At 43.3% G+C, this 23,162-nt stretch overlaps 2 long non-coding RNA genes across 3 annotated transcripts; one reads left to right on the top strand and one right to left on the bottom strand.

Moving 5' to 3' along the window:
* Window positions 1-17,720: 17,720 nt before the first annotated feature.
* LOC134437242 (uncharacterized) lies at window positions 17,721-19,789 on the top strand. Of its 2 annotated transcripts, none has more exons than XR_010032359.1 (3): window positions 17,721-18,553; window positions 18,846-18,979; window positions 19,104-19,789. It is a non-coding gene; the product is annotated as an uncharacterized LOC134437242 (long non-coding RNA). The 2 variants fall into 2 exon arrangements; XR_010032358.1 differs by having other exon boundaries at window positions 17,722-18,479.
* A 306-nt stretch (window positions 19,790-20,095) lies between these two features.
* LOC134437245 (uncharacterized) lies at window positions 20,096-21,504 on the bottom strand. The gene is made up of 3 exons (XR_010032364.1): window positions 21,416-21,504; window positions 20,817-20,989; window positions 20,096-20,386 (listed from the first exon to the last, which is right to left on the bottom strand). It is a non-coding gene; the product is annotated as an uncharacterized LOC134437245 (long non-coding RNA).
* Window positions 21,505-23,162: the final 1,658 nt, after the last annotated feature.

Below are 23,162 nucleotides of genomic sequence, written 5' to 3'. Positions count from 1 at the left end.
GTAGCTTCCGCTGCCCGTGTGGTTAAAATAATGGCCTGCTGTGGGACCTATAATGAATCTTTTGTTGGGCAATTAGGCTGGTGTCACGTCAAATGAATGGACTCCCTATCTGCTGGGGTGCTTTTCTGTCCTCTTGGAGGGGGAAGGCATGAAATATGTCCAGGGCACTCATGTACTAAGACGCACCGAATGAAATATGGGTAACACTTTATTTTAGGGATACATCTATAAGCACTAACACATACAATGTTAATGCCTGTATGAGTATTTTGTAAGGCATGTACTAAGCAAAATCAAACATTTGTTAGGCATGTATTCGCAAATGTCTTGATCATGCATAATTAAGGATTTATTACTAATATAACCTTAGAAACTATGTATAAGGAAGTAGTACGTGCCAGAATACAATGTGTATAAGCTCCCGACACACTGTGTGAACAAACCCTGAACAGTGTGAAAACTAATGTGGAATAAGGGTCCCAATACTAAAGTGAAGCATTGCTCAGCCCGAATGGCCTAGAGCCCCCACACTGCCTAGGGCCAGAGGTGGAAAGAGTACAGAAAATGTTTACTCAAGTAAAAGTATCTTTACTTTGCCTAAATTCTACTCAAGTACAAGTAAAAGTACCTATCTAAAAATCTACTCAAGTAAAAGTAAAAAGTACTTCACTTAAAATGTAATTTGAGTAAAAAGTACTTAGTTACTTTTAATTATCTTTCCTCTTGAGAATGTCATGTTTATTTTTCTTGAATATCGTCCTCCATAACCTCTATCTCTTGCTTGGCACCAGCCATCATCCAATACATTGATACAAGATAGTAAAATAGTGGAAATGCTGTGTGCCATCCTGCACAATCTTTCATTTCTGGCGGATTGTGGCATTATTGTGCATGGCATTTGTCTCTCAGTCAATTTTTTTTACTCAGTACTCAGGCCAGGTTCCAGTGTAATTGAGTAAAGTACTTGGGTCAAAATGTACTCAAGTACAAGTAAAAGTATTAATTTAAACATTTACTTAAAAAGTACAAAGTATTCATAAAATCTACTCAAGTACAATATTGAGTAAAAGTAATAAGTTACTTTTCCACCCCTGCCTAGGGCCAACACTACCCAAGCCCGCACAACCATAAATCCCTAAAATAAAGTGTTACCGAAGTATGTCTAGTAGGGCACTCATGTACGTGTAAGACTTCCATGGAATTCCTACAAAAAAAAGTGCGGACATGAAAACATGGAAAAATGTGTACGAATGAAAACAAAATCCAGATGTACAAATGCGTGAAGACTGAAGAACCATCAGAATAAATGTTATCAGACTTCAGTTGATCTGAATGAAAGCAACATGGACCTAGTATGTTCGTATGTGTGTTATCATCTGACAACAACAACCAGGTAGCTAGAGAGATAGCTTACCTTATTACCCGATCAATCTAAGTTCACAAAGATCAGATCATTTGCTACCACAATTGCTGGTACTCAGACAAAAATATAAACCATATGATTATTCAGAAAATGTATTTCAAAAGTCTCAACAATTTGTCAGCCAATCTCACAGCTCTACACGGCATTGCTGTACTGCAGTGGTTCTCAAACTTTTCCCATCATTCCCCCCTTTGGAGGGTCTGGATGCGTCCAAGCCCCCCCAAGCAACAGCAGTAGACTATCGCGCAGACTGATTTTACGATCGCTGCGCTGCGCATAACCAAAGGAAAGGTGACTGGTGAGATAAAACAACGAGGGACATGTGTTCATTTCCTATGCTATTCAAATTCATGACAATTGATAATATAATATAATGTTGGTGAGGACTTAAAATGTATTGCTTATTGGCGAGACAGGAAATAATTTCCTTGGGGGGAAAAAATCCAAAATCAGATGTCTCACGCCCCCCCTGCGATGCCTCCGCGCCCCACTTTGAGAAACATTGCTGTACTGGTTTTGGCATTATAAATGATGGAAGATGAAGACATTGGCAATGTCAGAACATTTCCTGCCTTTGACGTCATGAAGTACTTTGTCTCATTTCCGTGGGAATATACTTTTGTGTGTGTGTGTGTGTGTGTGTGTGCGTGCGTGTGTGTGTGTGTGTGTGTGTGTGTGTGTGTGTGAGTGTGTGTGCGTGCGTGTGCGTGCCTGTGCTTTGCGAGTCTGATAAAGACCTTCCGACACCACCATGCTGCCTTTCTGAAAGGAATCGACAAGCTGTCGCAAACGTACTGTATAGAAACATCTGTGTGTGTGTGTGTGTGTGTGTGTGTGTGTGTGTGTGTGTGTGTGTGTGTGTGTGCGTGCGTGCGTGCCAGTGTCGACAAGCTGTTGCAAACGTACTGTATAGAAACATCTGTGAGTAGCTAGGAAGTGAAGTCTGTGTCTGTGCCTGTGTGTCTGCAGGCGTGCACACCTTGGAGACTTTTGAGACCTTATCTCTGTCTGCCCAGATTCAGCTTTTCAAGGCTGCTGTTTCTATCTGCAATTGGAGGAGGAGGAGGAAGCATAAAACTTTTTTTGTCAAAAGACTTTCAGAAGACTTCACCCCTTTAAAATGTCAGCACTTGCGTCTGACACATCCACCCATAAAATTCTGATAAAAGTGAACACGACATTCACGACATTTCTGTAGCTTTTTATTTTCTGAAAAGCGCACGGGTGGCTGGAACCTCGAGCAGTCATCAGCGCATTATTTTCTGCCAGATATTAAAAAAATATATATACAGTTTTTTAAATCTTCGACTTTTGCTCATAATTCAACTCTGGCTTTCTCACTAAAATGAAGGAGGACAAATGGACGGAGTGAGAGAGAGAGCGCGTGTGTGTGTGAGAGAGAGAGAGATGGCTTTAACAAGGTAAAAGTAGATATGGCGTTAAGAGAAACACTGTACCTATACAGCAAAGTGAGTACTAAGTACAGTAAGTAGTGTATTACATTTTTTGTATTGGAAGCGGAGCATCATATGTCATGAAATTAATTTATATTTATAAATTAGAGGCCACTTTACGTTGTAGAAGTTAAGTAAAAGTAGCAACACATATAATATCAAAACAATAGTAGATGCGCTAAATCATATTGAGTGTAAGGACTGAACATGAGTGGTTATTTTTTTTAATGATTACAGACTCTTCACAGAAGTGCATATCAACTACATCCTCCTACACTCATACATGACAACTACCATCCTTGTAATGCTATGTATGTGTGTAGGAGGCTATAGTGGACATGCACTCGAGTACTTTATGTATGTAGGTGTATGTCTGTCTGTATGTGTTTTTGTTTTGTTTATTGTTTTTTTTTGTGTCATGTGTATCAGTGTTGTGTGTATGTGGCAGCTATGTATGTCCAAGACAAATTTCCTTCGGGACTATTAAAACGAATCTTGAATGTATCCATGCATCACCCTAGCCTTAAAAGCTAGCTTGTCAGGCCGGAGCAGGCAGCTCAAATCATTTTCCACCAACAGTCTCAAGCTATTTTTATTGGTAATGTGCAGACATCACTGAAGGGCTGTGCCAAATTAGCCATGGGTTCTTTGCAGAGGACTGCAGTGTGCAGACTGCAGTTCACGTGGTGCCAAGGCGCATGAGAAGGTCCCTTGCTGTTATGGGAACAGAGGTGGCAAAATTAAAAGTAAAAATAAAAAGAATCACAGGCTCTTTCTCAAATGTCCCATCCATCTCAATAGGTACAATGGAGTAAACCGTGTAACTGTTCATACACACAGGCTGTGCCAAATTAGCCATGGGCCCTTTGCAGAGGGCTGCAGTCAGTGTTGCCAGATTTGGCTGTTTCCCACCCAATTGGGCTGCTTAGAAAGTCCGTCTGCGGGTGAAAATGGGCAAAAAGGGCATCTTGGTATGTGCTTTTCTGCACAAATTAATAGAATGAAATGAAATTGGGCGGGATTTAGTGCTTCCAGGCGGGTTTCTTAGCAAAATTTGGCTGGAAATTACCGGTCTCACCTGGCAACCCTGGCAGCAGTCTGCCATCTATGTGGTGTGAAAAGGGGCAGGGGAAGGTCATGGCGGCGGGGGGCAATCGCTATTCCGACATACTGCTATTCCGACATACCGCTATTCAGACAGCTGACATACCGTAGGGTTAGGGTTAGGGTTAGGGTCAGGGTTAGGGTTAGGGTAACTGTATGCACTCTCCCTAAACTTAGTAAAAGCTGAGCAACGTAGCACAAACCAAAGAAATTGCATAACTCGCGCCGGTATTCCGACAATAGACATCAATGTCGGAATAGCGACATGTCGGAATAGCGCCACGTAACCCATGGCGGCTCACAGGGCTGGACTGGACTGGACTGGACCATAGCGCCTGATTTACATGGGCGCTTCCAAAGCGGTAGAAGCGTGGCGTTCCATTATTTTCCGTTGGGACGCGGCAGCGAGGCGAGAGGTGGTGACGTAGGGAAGCGAGGGTGGCGAGAAAGTTGAGCTTGGCTGAAAAATGTAGCGGCCCCGCTTAGCGTTGACCAATGGGAGAGCTTTCAACGCCATGACGTCACGTGCGTCACCAGCAGTACTGGGATATTTAAAAATGGAGGCTGTTTTGATTTCGGTGGTGTCAAATCTGCCGGTCGTTTTTCACAGATGGTTTTAAAATAAATGACACGTGGGTTAAGGTGACCAATATATTCGCTCCTCTTTCATAATTTTTATTTGTACATACAGTGTTTGTGATTGAAGAGAGACGGTTGTTCGACCACAGCTTTTGCTAAGCTAAGCTAATTTGACCGGGAAACGATGCTACGTCACCACGCGAGGCGAGCGAGCAGGTTGAGAGCGGGTGGAATTTACGTACATGTATCACAGCCGTAAGGCATACAGGGCATTTGCCCGGGGGACTAATTGGTAATTTTGGCCTGGTCCTCCCCTTTCTGTAATGGTATCTCAGACCTCATAACGCTACGGTAAACCTCTTCGAGTCCAAGTTCAATATCAATTTCAAATTTGTCTGGTGGGGTCAAAATAACTGATATTAGATGACTAAAAGATGTTGTTGCAGGCTGCATCATCTCTCTCAATCAGTGTTGCCAGATGTGTCTGGTCAAATCCCGCCCAAAAAGGTTCTGAAAAACCGTCAACATGCGCTATATTCCGCCCAATTTCTACAAATTGCATTGATTTCTATGGGCTCAAAACTGCAGAGGAAAAAAAAAACACCAAATGGCCAATTGTTCCTGTTTTTACCTGCAGACGGCCGTCCCAAGTAGCCCAATTGGGCGGGTAACCGCCATATCTGGCAACACTGGTCAAATGTCCAACACAGGTATCTGAGTAAGCAGTAGACCTGTGCACTTGTCTGATGATCAGCTGACTCTGCACTGGTTTGATCAGGTTTGTGGTGGGTCATTGTTGGGTTTTTAGTATTTTTTTTCCTGTAACAACATTGTCTGTCTATCTCATTAGGTACAATGGAGTAAATGGTGCAACCGCTATGTAATACCATGTGCTAGTCTTTTGTAGCCCCATAATGCATGCCGGCGCCGCACCACCAGTGGCATGCTGTAATAGTCACTGAAAGGTTAATCAGTACTACTCTGCTATGACATAACAGAGGATGTTTAGTAATGCAATGACTCTGCAATAGCCATTCTGGTAACAGCAAATGTATAACACCGTGTTTTAACGGGTTAACTTAACGGTAATGTTCATAATAATGGACTGTGCCAAATTAGCCATGGGCTCCGTGCAGGGGGCTGCAGTCTGCCGTCTACAGTACGTCCAACTGGATTGGCCATATGGCATAGAGCTTGAAAGTCCCGCCCCTTAGTTCCGCATTTCACGGGACCTAAGCTGACCGTCTAACAACATGGTAGGAAGTAAATATCTTCGGATCTCAGTCATTACATGCGCTGGGCTACAAATATGCTGTTTAAGAGGATTATTCATGCAGAAGTATCAATGTTTTGTTCCGAGGCTGTCTGCATGAAAAATGTGAAGAAACACAGCTTTCTAAGAAGTTTAGATGTTCGTACGAAAAATTAAACAAAAATATCAGAAACAACATATGTGGAGCTCGTGGCACAACTCGAAGGGGATCGAAATATCATTTTAATGCCGCCATTGGATTACATGCTACGATTTTCGGCTAAAAACGCTGTTGAGGTCCCATGAAATCGGGGGAAGTGACGTCACTTTCAAGCTCTATACAGGGCACTTGCCCGGTGGCCTGTTGATGATTTTGGCCAGACCCTCCCCTCAGTCAGAGATTCTTTAACCCTCTGAGATCTAAGGCCTTTCAGAGGCTTTTAGTCTGCTTGCACCACCCTGACATTTTCAAGTATTTTCATTTCATATATAAATATTTGGAACCTGGAAGGTCTGAGGCTTCTAATGGTGTGACTTATATGTTTCAATGACAAAAACTCACAGAGTTACAGATTTGTTTTTGGAGACAAGTTGCCCTCTGAAGGGCACTCGGACCTCAGAGGGTTTTTAAGTATATAGAGATATGCCAATGTAATAGGTTGCTATGGGACCTAACGTGACCAAGTTCTGGTCTGCCTAAAGGGGCGTGTCATAATACTGCGAGCATTGAATAGAACAGTCCTTAGGTCTGCCTAAAGGGGGATCCCCCCCCTCCCCCTTACAACAGTAGAACCCGAAAACAATGGGCCAATGGAATCTCTCTCTCTCTAATCTCTCTGCCTCAGTGGTATCAGTCCTCATGCTACCACAGCAGGCCTCTTCAAGATAATCAGGTATTGATGAAGCATTTAGTGAAAGTCCATTGGGAAACTCCAACTCCCATTGTCATGTGACACATCACTCCACAGCACACAAGTGAACACTGCACACTGCACATAACGAAATTGATTCATGCCTCACCATGCAAGGGGGCAGCCCTCAATGGTGCCCCAAGGGAGCAGTGCGGCAGGACAGTACCATGCTCAGGGGACCTCAGTCATGGAGGAGGATGGGGGAGACCACTGGTTAATTACTCCCCCCACCAACCTGGCGGGTCGGGAGTCGAACCGGCAACCCTTGGGGTACAAGTCTGACGCCCTAACCGCTTGCCCATGACTGCACTTTGGCTGCTAGGGTCAAAATAGCAGAGATTAGAAGACTTAAAGGGACACTGTGTGAGATTTTTAGTTGTTTATTTCCAGAATTCATGTTGCACATTCACTAATGTTACCTTTTTCATGATTACTTACCACCACCATCAAATTCTAAGTATTCATTATGACTGGAAAAATGGCACTTTTCATACATGAAAAGGGGGATCTTCTCCATGATCCGCCATTTTGAATTTCAAAAAATAGCCATTTTTAGCTGCAAAAATGACTCTACTTGGACCATACTAGAAAATATTTGTTTATTACTTAGTAAACTTTCATGAAAGCCCAGTTTCAATGAGCAGCATAGTTGCAGTACCTTTTTTGACCATTTCCTGCACAGTGTCCCTTTAAATGTTGTCAAAGACTTCATTGTCTCTTTTGGTGGACCGGTCTTGGCTAGAAATGCACCGCCTGATTTTCCATCCCAGTCCAAGTCTTCAGTCCACGTGGTGCAAAGGGGCAGGAGAAGAGAAGGTCATAGTGGCTCAACTCCTTGGTGTGATGGGAATACACACGCACGCACACACACACACACACACACACACACACACACACACACACACACACACACACACTCACACACATACACACACACACACTGTCATGGCGGTGTGTGTGTGTGTGTGTGTCATGGTGGCTCAGCTCCGTGGTGTGATGGGAATACACACACAGCACAGAATCAACACACGACACAGGCCAGTGAGCAGGGCAAAGACGTGTTGGTTTTTGTGAGTGCTTGTATGTAAATACATGTGTGTGCGTGTGCATGCTCCCGTGTGCGTGTCTGTGACTTGCATGTGTGTGTGTGCATACTTGGATTTGTGTGCGTATACATGTGTGTGTGTATCGCACGCACACTTGTGTGTGTGTGTTTTCTATGTGTGCATGTGTGCACACTTGGATTTGTGTGCGCATACAAGTGTGTGTGCGTGTCTGCATCTGTGTCTGCCTCTGTATCTACGTGCATGCGTGTGAGTGAGGGATATATACGTGTGTGTGCATGCGTGCTTGTGTGTGTGTGTGTGTGTTTGCGTGCGTGCGTGTTTGTGTGTGCGTGCATGCGTGTTTGTGTGTGCGTGCATGCGTGTGTGTGTACATGCGTGCTTGTGCGTGTGTGTGTGTGTGTGCATATGTGCGTGTGTACATGCGTGCTTGTGTGTGCCTGTGTGTGTGCGTGCGCGTGTGTTTGTGTGTGCGTGCGTGCGTATGTGTGTGTGTGTGTCATGGGGCAGCAGTGGCAGTGGTGAAGGTTAATATGACTGTCTCAGCATCTCACCAACAGCCTACGGTCTGCCTCTCCACTGGGACGCCATCTGTTCCCATAGCCCAGGGTTTCCCAAACTGGGGTGCGTGGACCCCTGGGGGTGCGTGGCATGGCATAAGGGGATGTGTGAGCTGAATAGAGCAATGGTGGATATGTGAGTTTTTATCCAGCATTGATGAACATTAAGTCATTTTTAATTGTATTTAGACTTGTATGCTGGAAGGGTCCATCTAAAGTGTAGTTTAACTCCTAGACTACTGGAAAAGAGGATTCCCCAAACGGAATATGCATAATGTGCAGTGAATGTGCAATGAATTCATTCGCTCAGGGGGTGCACCAACCACATTGAAATGTACAAGGGGGTGCGGAGGGGTAAAGTTTGGGAACCGCTGCCATAGCCCAACCCTGCTCTCTCTCTCTGTGTCCCCACCTCTCTCTGTCCCCCCACCTCTCTCTCTCTCCATCTCTCTATCTCTCTATCATTCCTTCTACCACTCAGTCACTTTTCCACTGTCTCAATCACTCTTTTTGCAAATGTGCTCTTCCTCTCTCTCTTTCTTTAGGTCTCTCTTTCTCTCTCTGTCTCTCTCCCCATCCATCTACAAGTCACTTTTTCCAATGACTTTTTTTGTAAACATGCTCTTCCTCTCCCTCACTTTTTTACTATGCCTCAATCTCTATTCTTTGGCTGAATTCGAAACAGGAGGCAGTGACTCGATGACTCTCCTCCTACATAAACAGGTCACTGATCAGAGAGGCGAAGTTAGCTGATGAGGCAGCCGTTACGAACGGCACTAACGAGTGCGCTGCCTTGCGCATTTGATGTTACGGCGATTCTTGCGATTCTATGGCGGGAGTTACGTTCATCACGTTAGCGCTTAGCTTACGCATGCTATTTGAACGGTGAATGATCGTCAGACGGCGGAATCGTAAAATAGGCTATAAATAGATCTAGCGACAGCATATTTAGATACTACAATGTTGATTTATGCATTCGATTTTCAATATCTACATACATAAGTGTCAGAATAAAGAGTATGATAAGGTAGTAGCTTGGGTAGTAGCCATGTTTGTTTTTCAGGTTTCCGGTTGAGAAGGAGCATGGCATAAGGGGATGTGTGAGCTGAATAGAGCAATGGTGGATATGTGAGTTTTTATCCAGCATTGATGAACATTAAGTCATTTTTAATTGTATTTAGACTTGTATGCTGGAAGGGTCCATCTAAAGTGTAGTTTAACTCCTAGACTACTGGAAAAGAGGATTCCCCAAACTGAATATGCATAATGTGCAGTGAATGTGCAATGAATCCATTCGCTCAGGGGGTGCGCAGGGAGAAAAGTTTGGGAACCGCTGCCATAGCCCAACCCTGCTCTCTCTCTGTCCCCCCATCTCTCTCTCTCTCTCCTTCTCTCTATCATTCCATCTACCACTCACTCACTTTTCCACTGTCTCAATCACTCTTTTTTGCAAATGTGCTCTTTCTCTCTCTCTTTCTTCAGGTCTCTCTTTCTCTCTCTGTCTCTCTCCCCATCCATCTACAAGTCACTTTTTCCAATGACTTTTTTTGTAAACATGCTCTTCCTCTCCCTCACTTTTTTACTATGCCTCAATCTCTATTCTTTGGCTGAATTCGAAACAGGAGGCAGTGACTCGATGACTCTCCTCCTACATAAACAGGTCACTGATCAGAGAGGCGAAGTTAGCTGATGAGGCAGCCGTTACGAACGGCACTAACGAGTGCGCTGCCTTGCGCATTTGATGTTACGGCGATTCTTGCGATTCTATGGCGGGAGTTACGTTCATCACGTTAGCGCTTAGCTTACGCATGCTATTTGAACGGTGAATGATCGTCAGACGGCGGAATCGTAAAATAGGCTATAAATAGATCTAGCGACAGCATATTTAGATACTACAATGTTGATTTATGCATTCGATTTTCAATATCTACATACAGTACATAAGTGTCAGAATAAAGAGTATGATAAGGTAGTAGCTTGGGTAGTAGCCATGTTTGTTTTTCAGGTTTCCGGTTGAGAGGGAGCATGGCATAAGGGGATGTGTGAGCTGAATAGAGCAATGGTGGATATGTGAGTTTTTATCCAGCATTGATGAACATTAAGTCATTTTTAATTGTATTTAGACTTGTATGCTGGAAGGGTCCATCTAAAGTGTAGTTTAACTCCTAGACTACTGGAAAAGAGGATTCCCCAAACGGAATATGCATAATGTGCAGTGAATGTGCAATGAATTCATTCGCTCAGGGGGTGCACCAACCACATTGAAATGTACAAGGGGGTGCGGAGGGGTAAAGTTTGGGAACCGCTGCCATAGCCCAACCCTGCTCTCTCTCTCTGTGTCCCCACCTCTCTCTGTCCCCCCACCTCTCTCTCTCTCCATCTCTCTATCTCTCTATCATTCCTTCTACCACTCAGTCACTTTTCCACTGTCTCAATCACTCTTTTTGCAAATGTGCTCTCTCTCTCTCTCTCTCTCTAGCTCTCTCTTTCTCTATCTCTCTCTCTCCCCATCCATCTACAAGTCACTTTTTCCAATCACTTTTTTTGTAAACATGCTCTTCCTCTCCCTCACTTTTTTACTATGCCTCAATCTCTATTCTTTGGCTGAATTCGAAACAGGAGGCAGTGACTCGATGACTCTCCTCCTACATAAACAGGTCACTGATCAGAGAGGCGAAGTTAGCTGATGAGGCAGCCGTTACGAACGGCACTAACGAGTGCGCTGCCTTGCGCATTTGATGTTACGGCGATTCTTGCGATTCTATGGCGGGAGTTACGTTCATCACGTTAGCGCTTAGCTTACGCATGCTATTTGAACGGTGAATGATCGTCAGACGGCGGAATCGTAAAATAGGCTATAAATAGATCTAGCGACAGCATATTTAGATACTACAATGTTGATTTATGCATTCGATTTTCAATATCTACATACATAAGTGTCAGAATAAAGAGTATGATAAGGTAGTAGCTTGGGTAGTAGCCATGTTTGTTTTTCAGGTTTCCGGTTGAGAGGGAGGTGGCGCACAGCATGTTGGGTACCAAGGCAGCGAAGTCAGCATCTGATGTATCCTCGAAATATCCTCGTTACGCCCACAAATGCAGTCAACTGCCGAGAGAGGAAATAAAGCAATTTTTCGTTTCGATCCACACTTCATGACTCGATGTCCAGTTAGCTCACTGGAAGGACAGCTGCCTTCCCTGTTTCGAATCGGGCCTTTGTCTCCCTTCTGTAGAGTCACATGTATGTCCTTCATTTTCCCACCAGGGTTGCCAGATGAGGCTGATGATTTCCAGCCCAAAAAATGCTCAAAACCCGCCTAGAAGCACAAAATCCCGCCCAATTCTATTGATTTCTATGGCAAGAAATGGGCGAGCTCTTATGTTAAATGCCATTTTTACCCGCACACGGCCATCCTAAGCAGCCCAATTGGGCAGGAAACAGCCCAATCTGGCAACACTGTTTCCCACACTGATGCCCCATGCATTCCTCCTGCTAATTATTGTTCTCCCCTTTTTCCTCTCTTTTTGTATACCATGCCATCCCCTCTTCCCCTCTCACTTTCTGTTTTTTTTCTTCTTCTTCTACGTTTTTCTCTATTTTTAACTCATTTAATCATTTCGCCACACCTCCACTCACTACCAACCATCTATGCTCGATCTCGGTCTCTTCCTCACCCCTTTCTATTTTAGGTCCGTTTCTTCTCCCAGTTTCACAGTTTACTCTCTCTCTCTCTCGCTATTACCCCCAGCGCACACACACACACACACACGCACACACACACACTCATCGACTCCTGAGACTGCTGACTGTTATCTATGACCTCACTATTCCCAAAGCCGGTATCCGTGGTGTTCCCAGACACCCAGAAACCAGACCTTAGTAACCAACCAACTCCCTCTCTTACCCCCCATCCCCCAGGACACACACACACACACACACGCACGCACACACATCTTAGACTGCAGACACCCAGAAACCAGACCTTAGTGACCGACCAAGTACAGCAACTCCCTATCTTATCCCCTATCCCGGAGGACACACACACACACAGACGTGCACACACACACGTGCGCACACACACCTTAGACTGCAGACACCCAGAAACCAGAGCAACCAAGTAACTGTGAGACACCATGACCTCATATGCTGTCATTTACTTAGTGTGGTCAGACTGCAGCCCTGCACACAGTACAGTGTGTGTGTATGTGTGTGTGCGGTGAGACTGCAGCCCTGAGACTGCAGCCCTACAGTGTGTGTGTGTGTGTGTCTGTGTGCGGTCAGACTGCAGCCCTGCACACAGTCCAGTGTGTGTGTGTGTGTATGTGTGTGTGTGTGTGTGTGTGTGTGTGTGTGTGTGTGTGTGTGTGTGTGGTCAGACTGCAGCCCTGCACACAGTATAGTGTGTGTGTGTGTGTGGTGTGTGTGTGTGTGCGCGGTGAGACTGCAGCCCTGTACAGTGTGTGTGTGTGTCTGTGGGTGTGTGCGGTCAGACTGCAGCCCTGCACACAGTCCAGTGTGTGTCTGTGCGTGCGTATGTGTCTGTGCATGTGTGTGTGTGTGCGTGCATGCGGTTAGTGTGTGTGTGTGTGTGCATGCGCACGTGTGTGTGTGTGTGTTTAGAGTGTATGTGTGTGTGCGTGCGTGCGCACGCATGTGTGTGTGTGTGTCACACGTGTGTCTGTGTCATTCCACTGTGACATTACAGTCTACTCAGTCATTCTCAGCCGTAAAAGCTTCAACGCTACCTTGAACAGTGTTGCCAAATTGGGCAATTGGGCTACTTGGTATGAACGTCTGCGGGTAAAAATCGTAATCGGTAATTTGTTGAACATGGGCGGAATTTAGCGCATTTTGGCGTTTTTTGAGAAGCTTTGGGGCGGGATTTGGTCAGACACATCTGGCAACACTGACCTTGAAATTGTCAAATGGCTGACATGGGAATTAACTGTTTAAAGGTGGGGTTGCAGGTATGACATCACGTTGGGGGAACTCCCCCAGGATTCTAAGGTTCTACATAGACTCCTATGAGCCTGCGGAACCCCCAACGTGATGTCATAATAGTACATTTTCTTAAAATGGTTAACCTGCAACCCCACCTTTAACAGAGATGCCGGTGCTTACAGTATGTTTTGTCCTGTTAAATAAATGTACTGTCACCAGAATGGCAATGACCTAGTCGTAGTGCATTGCTCAAAGTGATACTGTCCCATTTTTGGAAATAAGCTCATATTACTCATCCCCTTGAGTTAAATAATTGAGCTTTACCTTTCTCCTGTACTTTCAGCCGTTCTCTGAGTATGGCAATGCAAATTTTACCTCAATGCTAGCAGTTAACATTGAGTCCTATTGAGTCCACCTGGCGGCTAACTGGTCTCATAGGACTCAATGTTAACTGCTGGCTTGGAGGTAAAATTTGCACTGCCGTACCCAGAGAACAGTTGAAAGTATAGCACAACGGTAAAACCCTATTATTTAACTCAAGGGGAGGTGTAAAATAAGTTTATTTCCAAAAATGGGACAGTATGACTTTAAGGCCCTGTGTTAGGTCATAGTTTTGTGTACTATGGTAGTTAACTTATGCAGCAGACTATTGCTGCATCCCACCGCGGTACGGTGTAGTACAGACAGAGAAAGTAGATAAGAGAGAGGTTCCATTGGCCCATTGTTTCCGGGTTCTATTATTGCAAGGGGGAGGGGGGGGAAACCCCCCTTTAGGCAGACCTAAGGACTGCTCTATTCAATGCTAGGAGTATTATGACACACCCCTTTTGGCAGACCGGAACCTGGTCATGTTAGGTGCCCATAGCAATCTATTATGTTGGCATATCTCTATATACTTAAAGAATCTCTGGTACAGGGGTCCCCAACCTTTCTGGGTCAGGGGCCAGACAAGGGCTACTGAGAGCTACATGAGGGCTGCTTTTGTTCAAAATCTTCTACTGATGTCTTTATATCATTCCCAAATCACATTAGATTGAATGATAATATGCTTATAAGTTATAAGGAAATATTATTTATAGGCTATAAAGAAATAATCTCATATTTAAATTAAGAAAGGCATTAACCGGTTCAAGGAACGAAAACCGAAAACGGGTATGAACGGAATTTTACACAATTTTATGAGGAGCAGAAACGAAAACGAAATGGTCTTCAACTGTTCCTGAACAGAAACGTTATTCTGAAATCCACAAAACCGGTTAATAACGGTTTATTTTGTTCTCTATATTTTCTAAAATTTCACAATAGCATACCCTGAAGCATACATTGAAGTGTTTGCGCTGTAAAGTTAAACAGGAAATTGGAGATATTTGACAGCAACAGACCAGCTACACCATATCTACACCATGCAGGGTTAGGAATTATAGCGCAAGATATGGGATAAAACTTACAGCCAGGTAAGGAGTTTAGCACGTATCCAGAAATGTTTTTGATAAGAAATTATTCATAGGCTACAGTAAGTCTGTAGGCTATATGTGGGAGGGATAGCCCATCTGAATGTTTTTGAATGCCGCTTATTATTTTTGGGGATAGAGTAGCTACTGTGTAAATCAAGGGCAAATACTAATGGGTATGCCTATTCTAGGTATAAGGTACAGTCCATAAAAATAGACTTGATAGGCCCGCAAAACACTTCCGGGAACGATAAGAACGAACGATATTCTGCGTTCCGAACCGGTTCAGGAAGGTAATTTTGGTGGCGGAACGAATTCAGGTACAAAAACGTCAAATAAATGCCTCCCTGAACCGTTCGGAACGGAAAAATTGAAAAATAATTTCGTTTTCAAGCCCTGATTACGGGGCTTCTACACACACATTGCACATCGTCATATCGCTCTATGCCTCACGTGTTTGTTGGGATATTTACTGTTCACCTGAAAATGGAGCAGCCAAACACAGATGGTCTCATAGGATTCAATGGTAACACTTTACTTTACGGATCGCTAATAAGGTGTTAATTTCATAGTAATTTCTCAGTAATTTCAGTCTAATTTTATGGTAATAACTGTTTGTTATTAGTAATAACAGCAAAATAACCATATGGTTTCCAGTGCAATTACACTATAATTTCTCATTAATAACAGCAAAAATAACCATACAGTTTCCAGTGCAATTATGCTGTAGTTTCTAGTTAATAGTAGGCTAATGGAAACAGCTACTGTGTCATCATAGTAGTTAGGTGGTAGGTATGCCAGTAACTAAACGGTATCAGCCGAAGTAGTTTCATACTAATTAGGCTACATCAGGGCCGTAATGTGCAATATTTCCTCTTCCTATGTTATTGCATAGAAACGACCACCTAAGCATCCTTGTATTATTTCTGCTTAATTACCTTGGAAACAATTGAGTAGTTATATAGAAATAAGATAGAATCAGGGCCGTAAACTGCATTATCACCTATTCCACTCAATTTTATGGAAATTACATATTTTATTGGCCTTAAAATGTCTTATTTCTTATTTCCACTCAATTACTTAGTTATTATCATTTTTAATACAATATAGACTAGCCTACTATGAAGTGATTCAAGTACACAGACAAACACATTGTGTGCAAAACTTTATTTATTTTCCAATCAGTTATGAGATTCATGTTCACTGATGTGAGGTTGTCAATCTGCCACCATCCGGAGGAAGTCCTGTGAACACAAACAAACAGAGAAGTCAACTGCAAGACCGGTTTCACCACGTTTATTTTTTAATGTTATCAATTCACCATTGCTAAATCTGCTTCTGAAATACAGTACCATGTTAAAGGTGGGATAGGAGATGTTTTTCTGGCACATATTTTACCATATCATCTGAAAAACTCCTCATGACGCCATAGCACCCATTGAAATAGAGTGTTTGGAAAAAAAACGAAATCTTTTGGTCCAGTCTAGAGGGCGTAGTCAGAAGAAAACGGCAACCAATAGAAGTAATACTCATCATCACTTCTATTGGTTTCTGACACGTCCATCAACCGCCAGCACTCACCCCTCCTCCCTGCGCGTTCACCGACTCGTGAACTTGACCGACCCCGCCCCCATCATTCATGCAAACGCGACAAGGCTCATCATCACTCGGCTATAGCAAGGTAACGAGAGTTAGCAGCAGGCTGAGCTACTTGGAAACTTTGGTGGCTTTTGCAGAGCTACAGGAAGAACTTTGGCTTTTGGAACACTAACCATGTCAGGATAACATACTCCCTTGGATTATAGTCATCGGACTCGCAAGACCAGACTCCAACACGGGCTGAAAATTTGAAATGGGACCTGACACTCTTGGACACAGATGTCGGCTACGGCAGCGGCTTCAAATACGCTTTGGTGACCATATTTCTAATCGAGAGGTGAGATAATATATTTGTCTGTATGATATTTTGTGAATTGGTTTAGGACACAGTGGTGTCTTTTTAAAGCAAGTATCCATTGAGAGGGGTCAGAGGATTAGCTCAAGCTCCAACATATCTAGCTGCTATCTTGCTTAACATAGCTGCTACCTCAATCGCTTTGTTTTTTTGTGTTTTTCCCCCCTGTGGCATTTATTCTGTGCACATGAACACGTTTTCAGAATTGCTATGTGTAACTCAGACGGTTACTCTTTCTTGTGTGTTTTGCTACTAGTTGTGCAAACGAGCCAGACAAACCAGCTGGGAGGAGGACGGAAGCACCCCTTCTCCATCCGCGTTCAGTTGCTAAATACTGATTCACCCCGTTGTAAGTAACCTACCATGTTTACGCACACATTACTTTGACCAGCAAAGCCCATGTCTTTCTAGTGGTTTACAAAAATATATCGTTTGCATGTTTTGCTTTGGTACGTCTCTGTTGTATGACTCTGGTAATAGTAGCAAGCACAAGCACAACCTGTTCGCCGCTCCAGCATTGCAAAATAGATTGCCTTGGGTTTTCAAATGTTTGATTGTGGGTGTAATGTTGTTAACTCGCTGATGTCGTTTTTGAGAAGACGGTAGTTTTGCATTTGATAAATACCACCTAATGACCATGACGGCTACACGGCAGATCTTTATTGTGATGGCTACACTGAATGATCACATGGAGATGCCGGCACATTATTTGTTTTACCCTGGTTATATTGAAATGTTCTGCTTTGTCCATTCCAAGGTGTGGTGTTTTCCATAGCTGTTCCTTGCTCCTGTATCACAACATATCAAGGCTGCCAAGTAATGAAGAATGAATCACCGCACACTGGTAGTTTATTTTATTCATGTTTGTGGGTGTAATTTCGTCCAGTTGCAGATACTATCCTTTTTGGAATGATCTGCCTTTGAAAAACAATGGTTCTATCTGACAAAAGCGAACAGATCCTGTAGATGTAATTGATACACTAAATCAGTGTTTCTCAACCTTTTTTTAGGCGAGGCACCCTTTCAATTCATGAAAAATTTCAAGGCACCCCAAACCAACTAGCCGTAATATAGCATCACATCCGATACCACACAAGCTTAGAATGTAACACATTTGGAGACACACAACCTAGTCGCACGACCTACGTTCAAAGTTGCAGCTGGGGTGACCAATATTTACTTTATTGTGCGTAAATGGCAGATCAAAGATTCCACTGACTAACATTAACTTGTCAATTTTGACAAATATGTTTTATGTTATATAATTTATTTATCAGCCACGTTTCCGCGGCACCCCTGAGGGGGCCCTACGGCACCCCAGGGTGCCCCGGCACCCCTGTTGAGAAACACTGCACTAAATTATGATATTCCTATGTGTGCGCGCGCACGCGCCAAGTTTTCAATTCAACACACTGGGACACTTTTCAGTCTTTGAGGTTGCTGGAATCAACACAGACTACCTCCATGCACCTTATCAGAACACTTTGCATGTTTTTTGTATACTTGTCCCCTTTGTGTATTGCTGCTAATCTTTCTCTTTCTAGGTTCTGTTGGTTGCATGCAGATTGTGCCAGATGATTTATCTGTCTATGGTCTAAGCATGGGCTCTGTGCTAATATGCAATTTGTGCTCTTTTTTCCCTCAGGTCAACAGCAGACAGGGTCCTTCCACAACCACATACTTATGCCAGTAAAAGCCACAGCTTTTCTCCTCCAATCCAAGAAGCCTGGACTGCAGTCACCATCTCAACACACCAACCAAGAGAAAGGCGGATGGCTCAATTCAGTATGTAGTTCTGCAAATATTCTCAAAGGTCTTCACAGCCCCCCATGGTGCTGAATGCATTTACATTTATTTGTGTAAGGTAAAAACAATGCTGATTACAGAACATAACTAGGGCCATGAATGAAATTTGAGGTAGCAGCCAGTCATCACCTGATGGTGAGAGGTGGTCCTAAGATCAGAGAGAAGCAGGTTGAAATCCCATCCTTACCTCTCCCTACCTACACCTCCATCCACAGCTGAAGTGCACTTGAGCAAGGCACACAAGTCCACTTAGGTCATGGGACTGTAGCCAACACCCTGTAAAACCCTGCTGTGTAATGTGATGTAATGAAGCCCTAATATAGTCTAACACATTGCTTGTTACAGATATGGAAAATTGCACAATAAAAGTTCCAGGACATGAAGGCTGCATACTGTGAACGTCAACCTTCAGGGCACCGTCCTGCGCAGAAGACTTTCTACCCTAAGAGGGATGGCTGACCGCAGACACTCACAACCAGGTGAGCCCAGATAAAGGAGTTATTTTTGGTGTCCCTGCCCCAACAACCCAGGTTACTTACATTTAAAATGTCACTGGAGCTACTGTCAGATATGTGATTTCTAATTCTGTTTATCTTTTTACAGCACAGACGCCTCCAACCTCAGACTAGGCCCTTCACAGTTGCTGCACTTACCCACCTTCCCAGAGTTTTTGTGTGGTAATGACAACTGTAAATATAGTATAAAGTAATGTATCTAGTGTCATGTGTAATACATTGTTTAAATTGTCCATACATTTCAATGACAGTAAATATTGGTGGACACAATTTGACTGTGTGGCTTTTTTTTTAATTCATTCTCTGACTGAAAATGCATGGTTACATAATTTATATATTCCACAAGACCACAATCAGAAGATTATTTGACAGGTTGCATTTATTTTCTATGTATGAAAAAAACAATGGTAACAAGACAAACGTGGTTCCAAACCAAAAAGGTGAGATGTACAGATGAATGCTCCTACAGATAATGAAAAATAATAAAACTCTGCACACTGCCGGTTTGTGTGTTTTATACCGTACTCTGTATAAACCTTTTATATTGCTCTAGTGCAGTGTTTCCCAACCAGGGGTACGTGTACCACTAGGGGTACGCGAGCACACTTCAGGGGGTACTTGGTAAAATGAAATTTTATCAAATGCATGGAACATAGTAATAGCATAATGTAATGTAATGTAACATAGTCACATTGGGATAGAGAAAGTGATATAGAACATGAGTTACAGGGTACTCATGGCACAAAGGCTTAGGGGGTACTCGAGACAAAAAAGGTTGGGAAACACTGCTCTAGTGGAGCAGGGTAACACTGGCTAATCCTGGGTATGGGGCACCTAAGTCACGCCCTCTACTTCCTGGTTCATGGGGCAGAGGGAGTCAAAAAATAATTACTGGGCTTGAAATGAGTGGTTTTTCGACACTCCTCCAAACCTTGGACCTCCACGTATGCAACACAAATCCACCATGACTCGCCTTGTTCACTTCCATTCAATTTATTGCAACTTACTGCCCCATGAACCAGGAAGTAGAGGGCGTGACTTAGGTGCCCCATTGTACTGTGTATTACAACGTCAGCCCTGTTCAAGTGGCCCATACTGTCTGTAGGCTGCATACCTGAAGAGACCGTTTCTCTCACCTGGTCCTACATCAGCCCAAAGTCTTATCAAAACTGAGAACACCACAGCATTTCCTTTCAATGTTCATGGGCATCTCCTTACAGATTGCGCAGAGGCGCCAGGTTGGTTGTGCTACTGGGCTGTGACTGAGGACCAGATGTCATGTGCCAGGTCGAACATCAAACTGGGGTCACGGGTCAGGGCACGCTGCAGTAACCGATGGGATTGCTTCAAATTCAATGATTGAATCAAGGCCTGCAAAGCAATAAATACATTTTATGTAGTGCATTTTCTATTTGATGATGGGGACTAAATAACTCTATTGACAATAAGACCAATATGGACATAAGCAATCATTATTGTGTATATAAATAAAGATGTGCCAATTATATGCATACAACGTTTTCAGTCAATTTCTTACAAACTGGTGTTGTGCCAGGGGTTACACAGATGTATGAAGTAGATGGGCTTTTATGGATGTACTTGAACTACCACTGGTGTTGTGTACCTACAACGTAATATCACACTGCTACTCATAGGAGTAGAAATATTGTAATGGTTATCACAACAGGTGTACTCGTGTTGCGATATAGAGTACATCCGTTGTGATAACATCCATTACAATACTTACACATCTGGAGGAATACAGCAGGACATAATGTTATTGAGGGATGAATGTACATACAGTTAGCAGGGCGTCAATTCTGTTGGAGTCTCCCTAATCAATACCCCCGACCTCTGCTGCGTCTATCTTCCTCCTCCTCCATCTCTGGCCATCGGTCCTACTGGGCTGTTAGGTCGTTATGATTGTGATGGGCCAGGAAAGTCAGAGCTGGAGCTCTCGTGGTCGTGGAAGGTCTAAAGCATATGAAAATATCGTCAGCCAAAACAATTTCATTAGCGTTGATCAGTTCGGTTGTTTTTCTTTACTCCCTCTGTCCCTGTGTCTGCGCGTGCGACAACCCAAGTGAAATCTGAAGTCATAGCCTAAAACACTACGGATTGTGGTGTCGGGTATATATAAATACAATAGTAAAATGTATACTGCGGTACACATCTGTCAAAATAAATCCATGTGTCAGTACTGTAGCTACTGGCTAGAACTGTCTAGGGATTACAGTATAGCATCTGTCATCAGTGTTAGGAAGTTAGAATGAGATATCTAAGTAACACGTATCAAGTCAAGTTCAATAACTAATCTAGTATACATCTACTGTCATCAATATTTCTTGAAATGGCAACCATGACGGCCTGTGCGTTTATTGTGATGTTGAACATTCTTACCGTAGCCGGAGACAGTGCCATGGCTGGAAGTTAGCTTGGCTAATCGATTTGTCGTGGCTTCTAGCCCGCCCCCGCCTCGTGAGCTCTCGTGGGTTGCCGGGATAATCCGAACACTTGACAGACTGCATGCGCGTTCATGTGTTTTGAAGGCGTGGCTTTGAGGGGAGGGCTGAAGGGAGAGGCGGGCTGTGTATTTTCAAAAATATAGCTCACAGGAACCGTTTTTCAAAGATCTCCAACCCTACCTTTAAATGCACGTGGTAAATCTTCAAGCTAGCACCTAGCTTCAGTCATTGTAAACACGTTACAGCCTAGCTAGTAGTTTCCATTGTAAAGGTACTTCTGCATGCCGTTTCATTTCCAGAACAAACATAAACCTAACACTAACTCATAAAATGTTTGCATGAGGCTAAAGTCATTCGACACTTGAAGGCGGATGAAATCAACATCAAGACTTTAGCTCACCTTGAAAGTTACCCTGGTTGCCGCCTGCGTGCGAAAGCACTCTGTCGTACGTCTCAAACTCCAACCTTGTGTGTCGGTGTACTCAATTAAACAACGTCAGCGTCTCTGCGCCATACTGAAAGCAGAGCGAGAAGCGTACAACTAGAACGAGATTGCTTGAAGTACAGAAGTATACTGATTGGGACGCTTCTGTTCTGCAGTAACCAAACGTTCGTTGCCTAGCAACAATAGGACTCGCTCCGAGCCGAGCTAGTTCAGTGCAGCAGAGCCAGGCAAGGTAAGCTTCCTCACAACGAACGTTTAATGTAGTTCTAGCTTTAACCTGCTTTCATTCTGTCTCTGAGCATTGAAATATTTTAACTGTATGCATTGCAAACACGTCTTATCAGCCGTGTTTGAGCTGAAATGGCATACAGAGGTACATTTACAATGGAAACCACTAGCTAGCTGTGCCCACCGTGTTTTCAATGACTGAAGCTAGGTGCTAGCTAGAGTTTGCCTTTGTAAATCAGCAACGATGTCAGCCTGAGGATGATTTACCAAGTGCATTTAACATGGTACTGCATTTCAGTAGCAGATTTAGCGATGGTGAATTGATAACATTAAAAAATAAACGTGCTGAAACTGGTCTTGCAGTTGACTTCTCTCTTTGTTTGTTTGTTTGACAGGACTTCCTCCGGATGGTGGCAGATTGACAACCTCACATCAGTGAACATGAATCTCATAACTGATTGGAAAATAAATAAAGTTTCGCACACAATGTGTTTGTCTGTGTACTTGAATCACTTCATAGTACTAGTCTATATTGTATTAAAAATGATAATAACTAAGTAATTGAGTGGAAATAAGAAACAAGACATTTTAAGGCGAAGAAAATATGTAATTTCCATAAAATTGAGTGGAATAGGTGATAATGCAGTTTACGGCCCTGATTCTATCTTATTTCCATATAACTACTCAATTGTTTCCAAGGTAATTAAGCAGAAATAATACAAGGATGCTTAGGTGGTCGTTTCTATGCAATAACATAGGAAGAGGAAATATAATTAGTATGAAACTACTTCGGCTGAAACCGTTTAGTTACTGGCATACCTACCACCTAACTACTACGATTACACAGTAGCTGTTTCCATTAGCCTACTATTAACTAGAAACCTCAGCATAATTGCACTGGAAACTGTATCGTTATTTTTCCTGTTATTAATGTGAAATTATAGTGTAATTGCACTGGAAACCATATGGTTATTTTGCTGTTATTCCTAATAACAAGCAGTTATTACCA

Source organism: Engraulis encrasicolus, chromosome 21 (assembly GCF_034702125.1).
Source record: "Engraulis encrasicolus isolate BLACKSEA-1 chromosome 21, IST_EnEncr_1.0, whole genome shotgun sequence".
Taxonomy (NCBI): Eukaryota; Metazoa; Chordata; class Actinopteri; order Clupeiformes; family Engraulidae; genus Engraulis; species Engraulis encrasicolus.
This window is presented reverse-complemented; position numbering and strand designations above follow the sequence as displayed.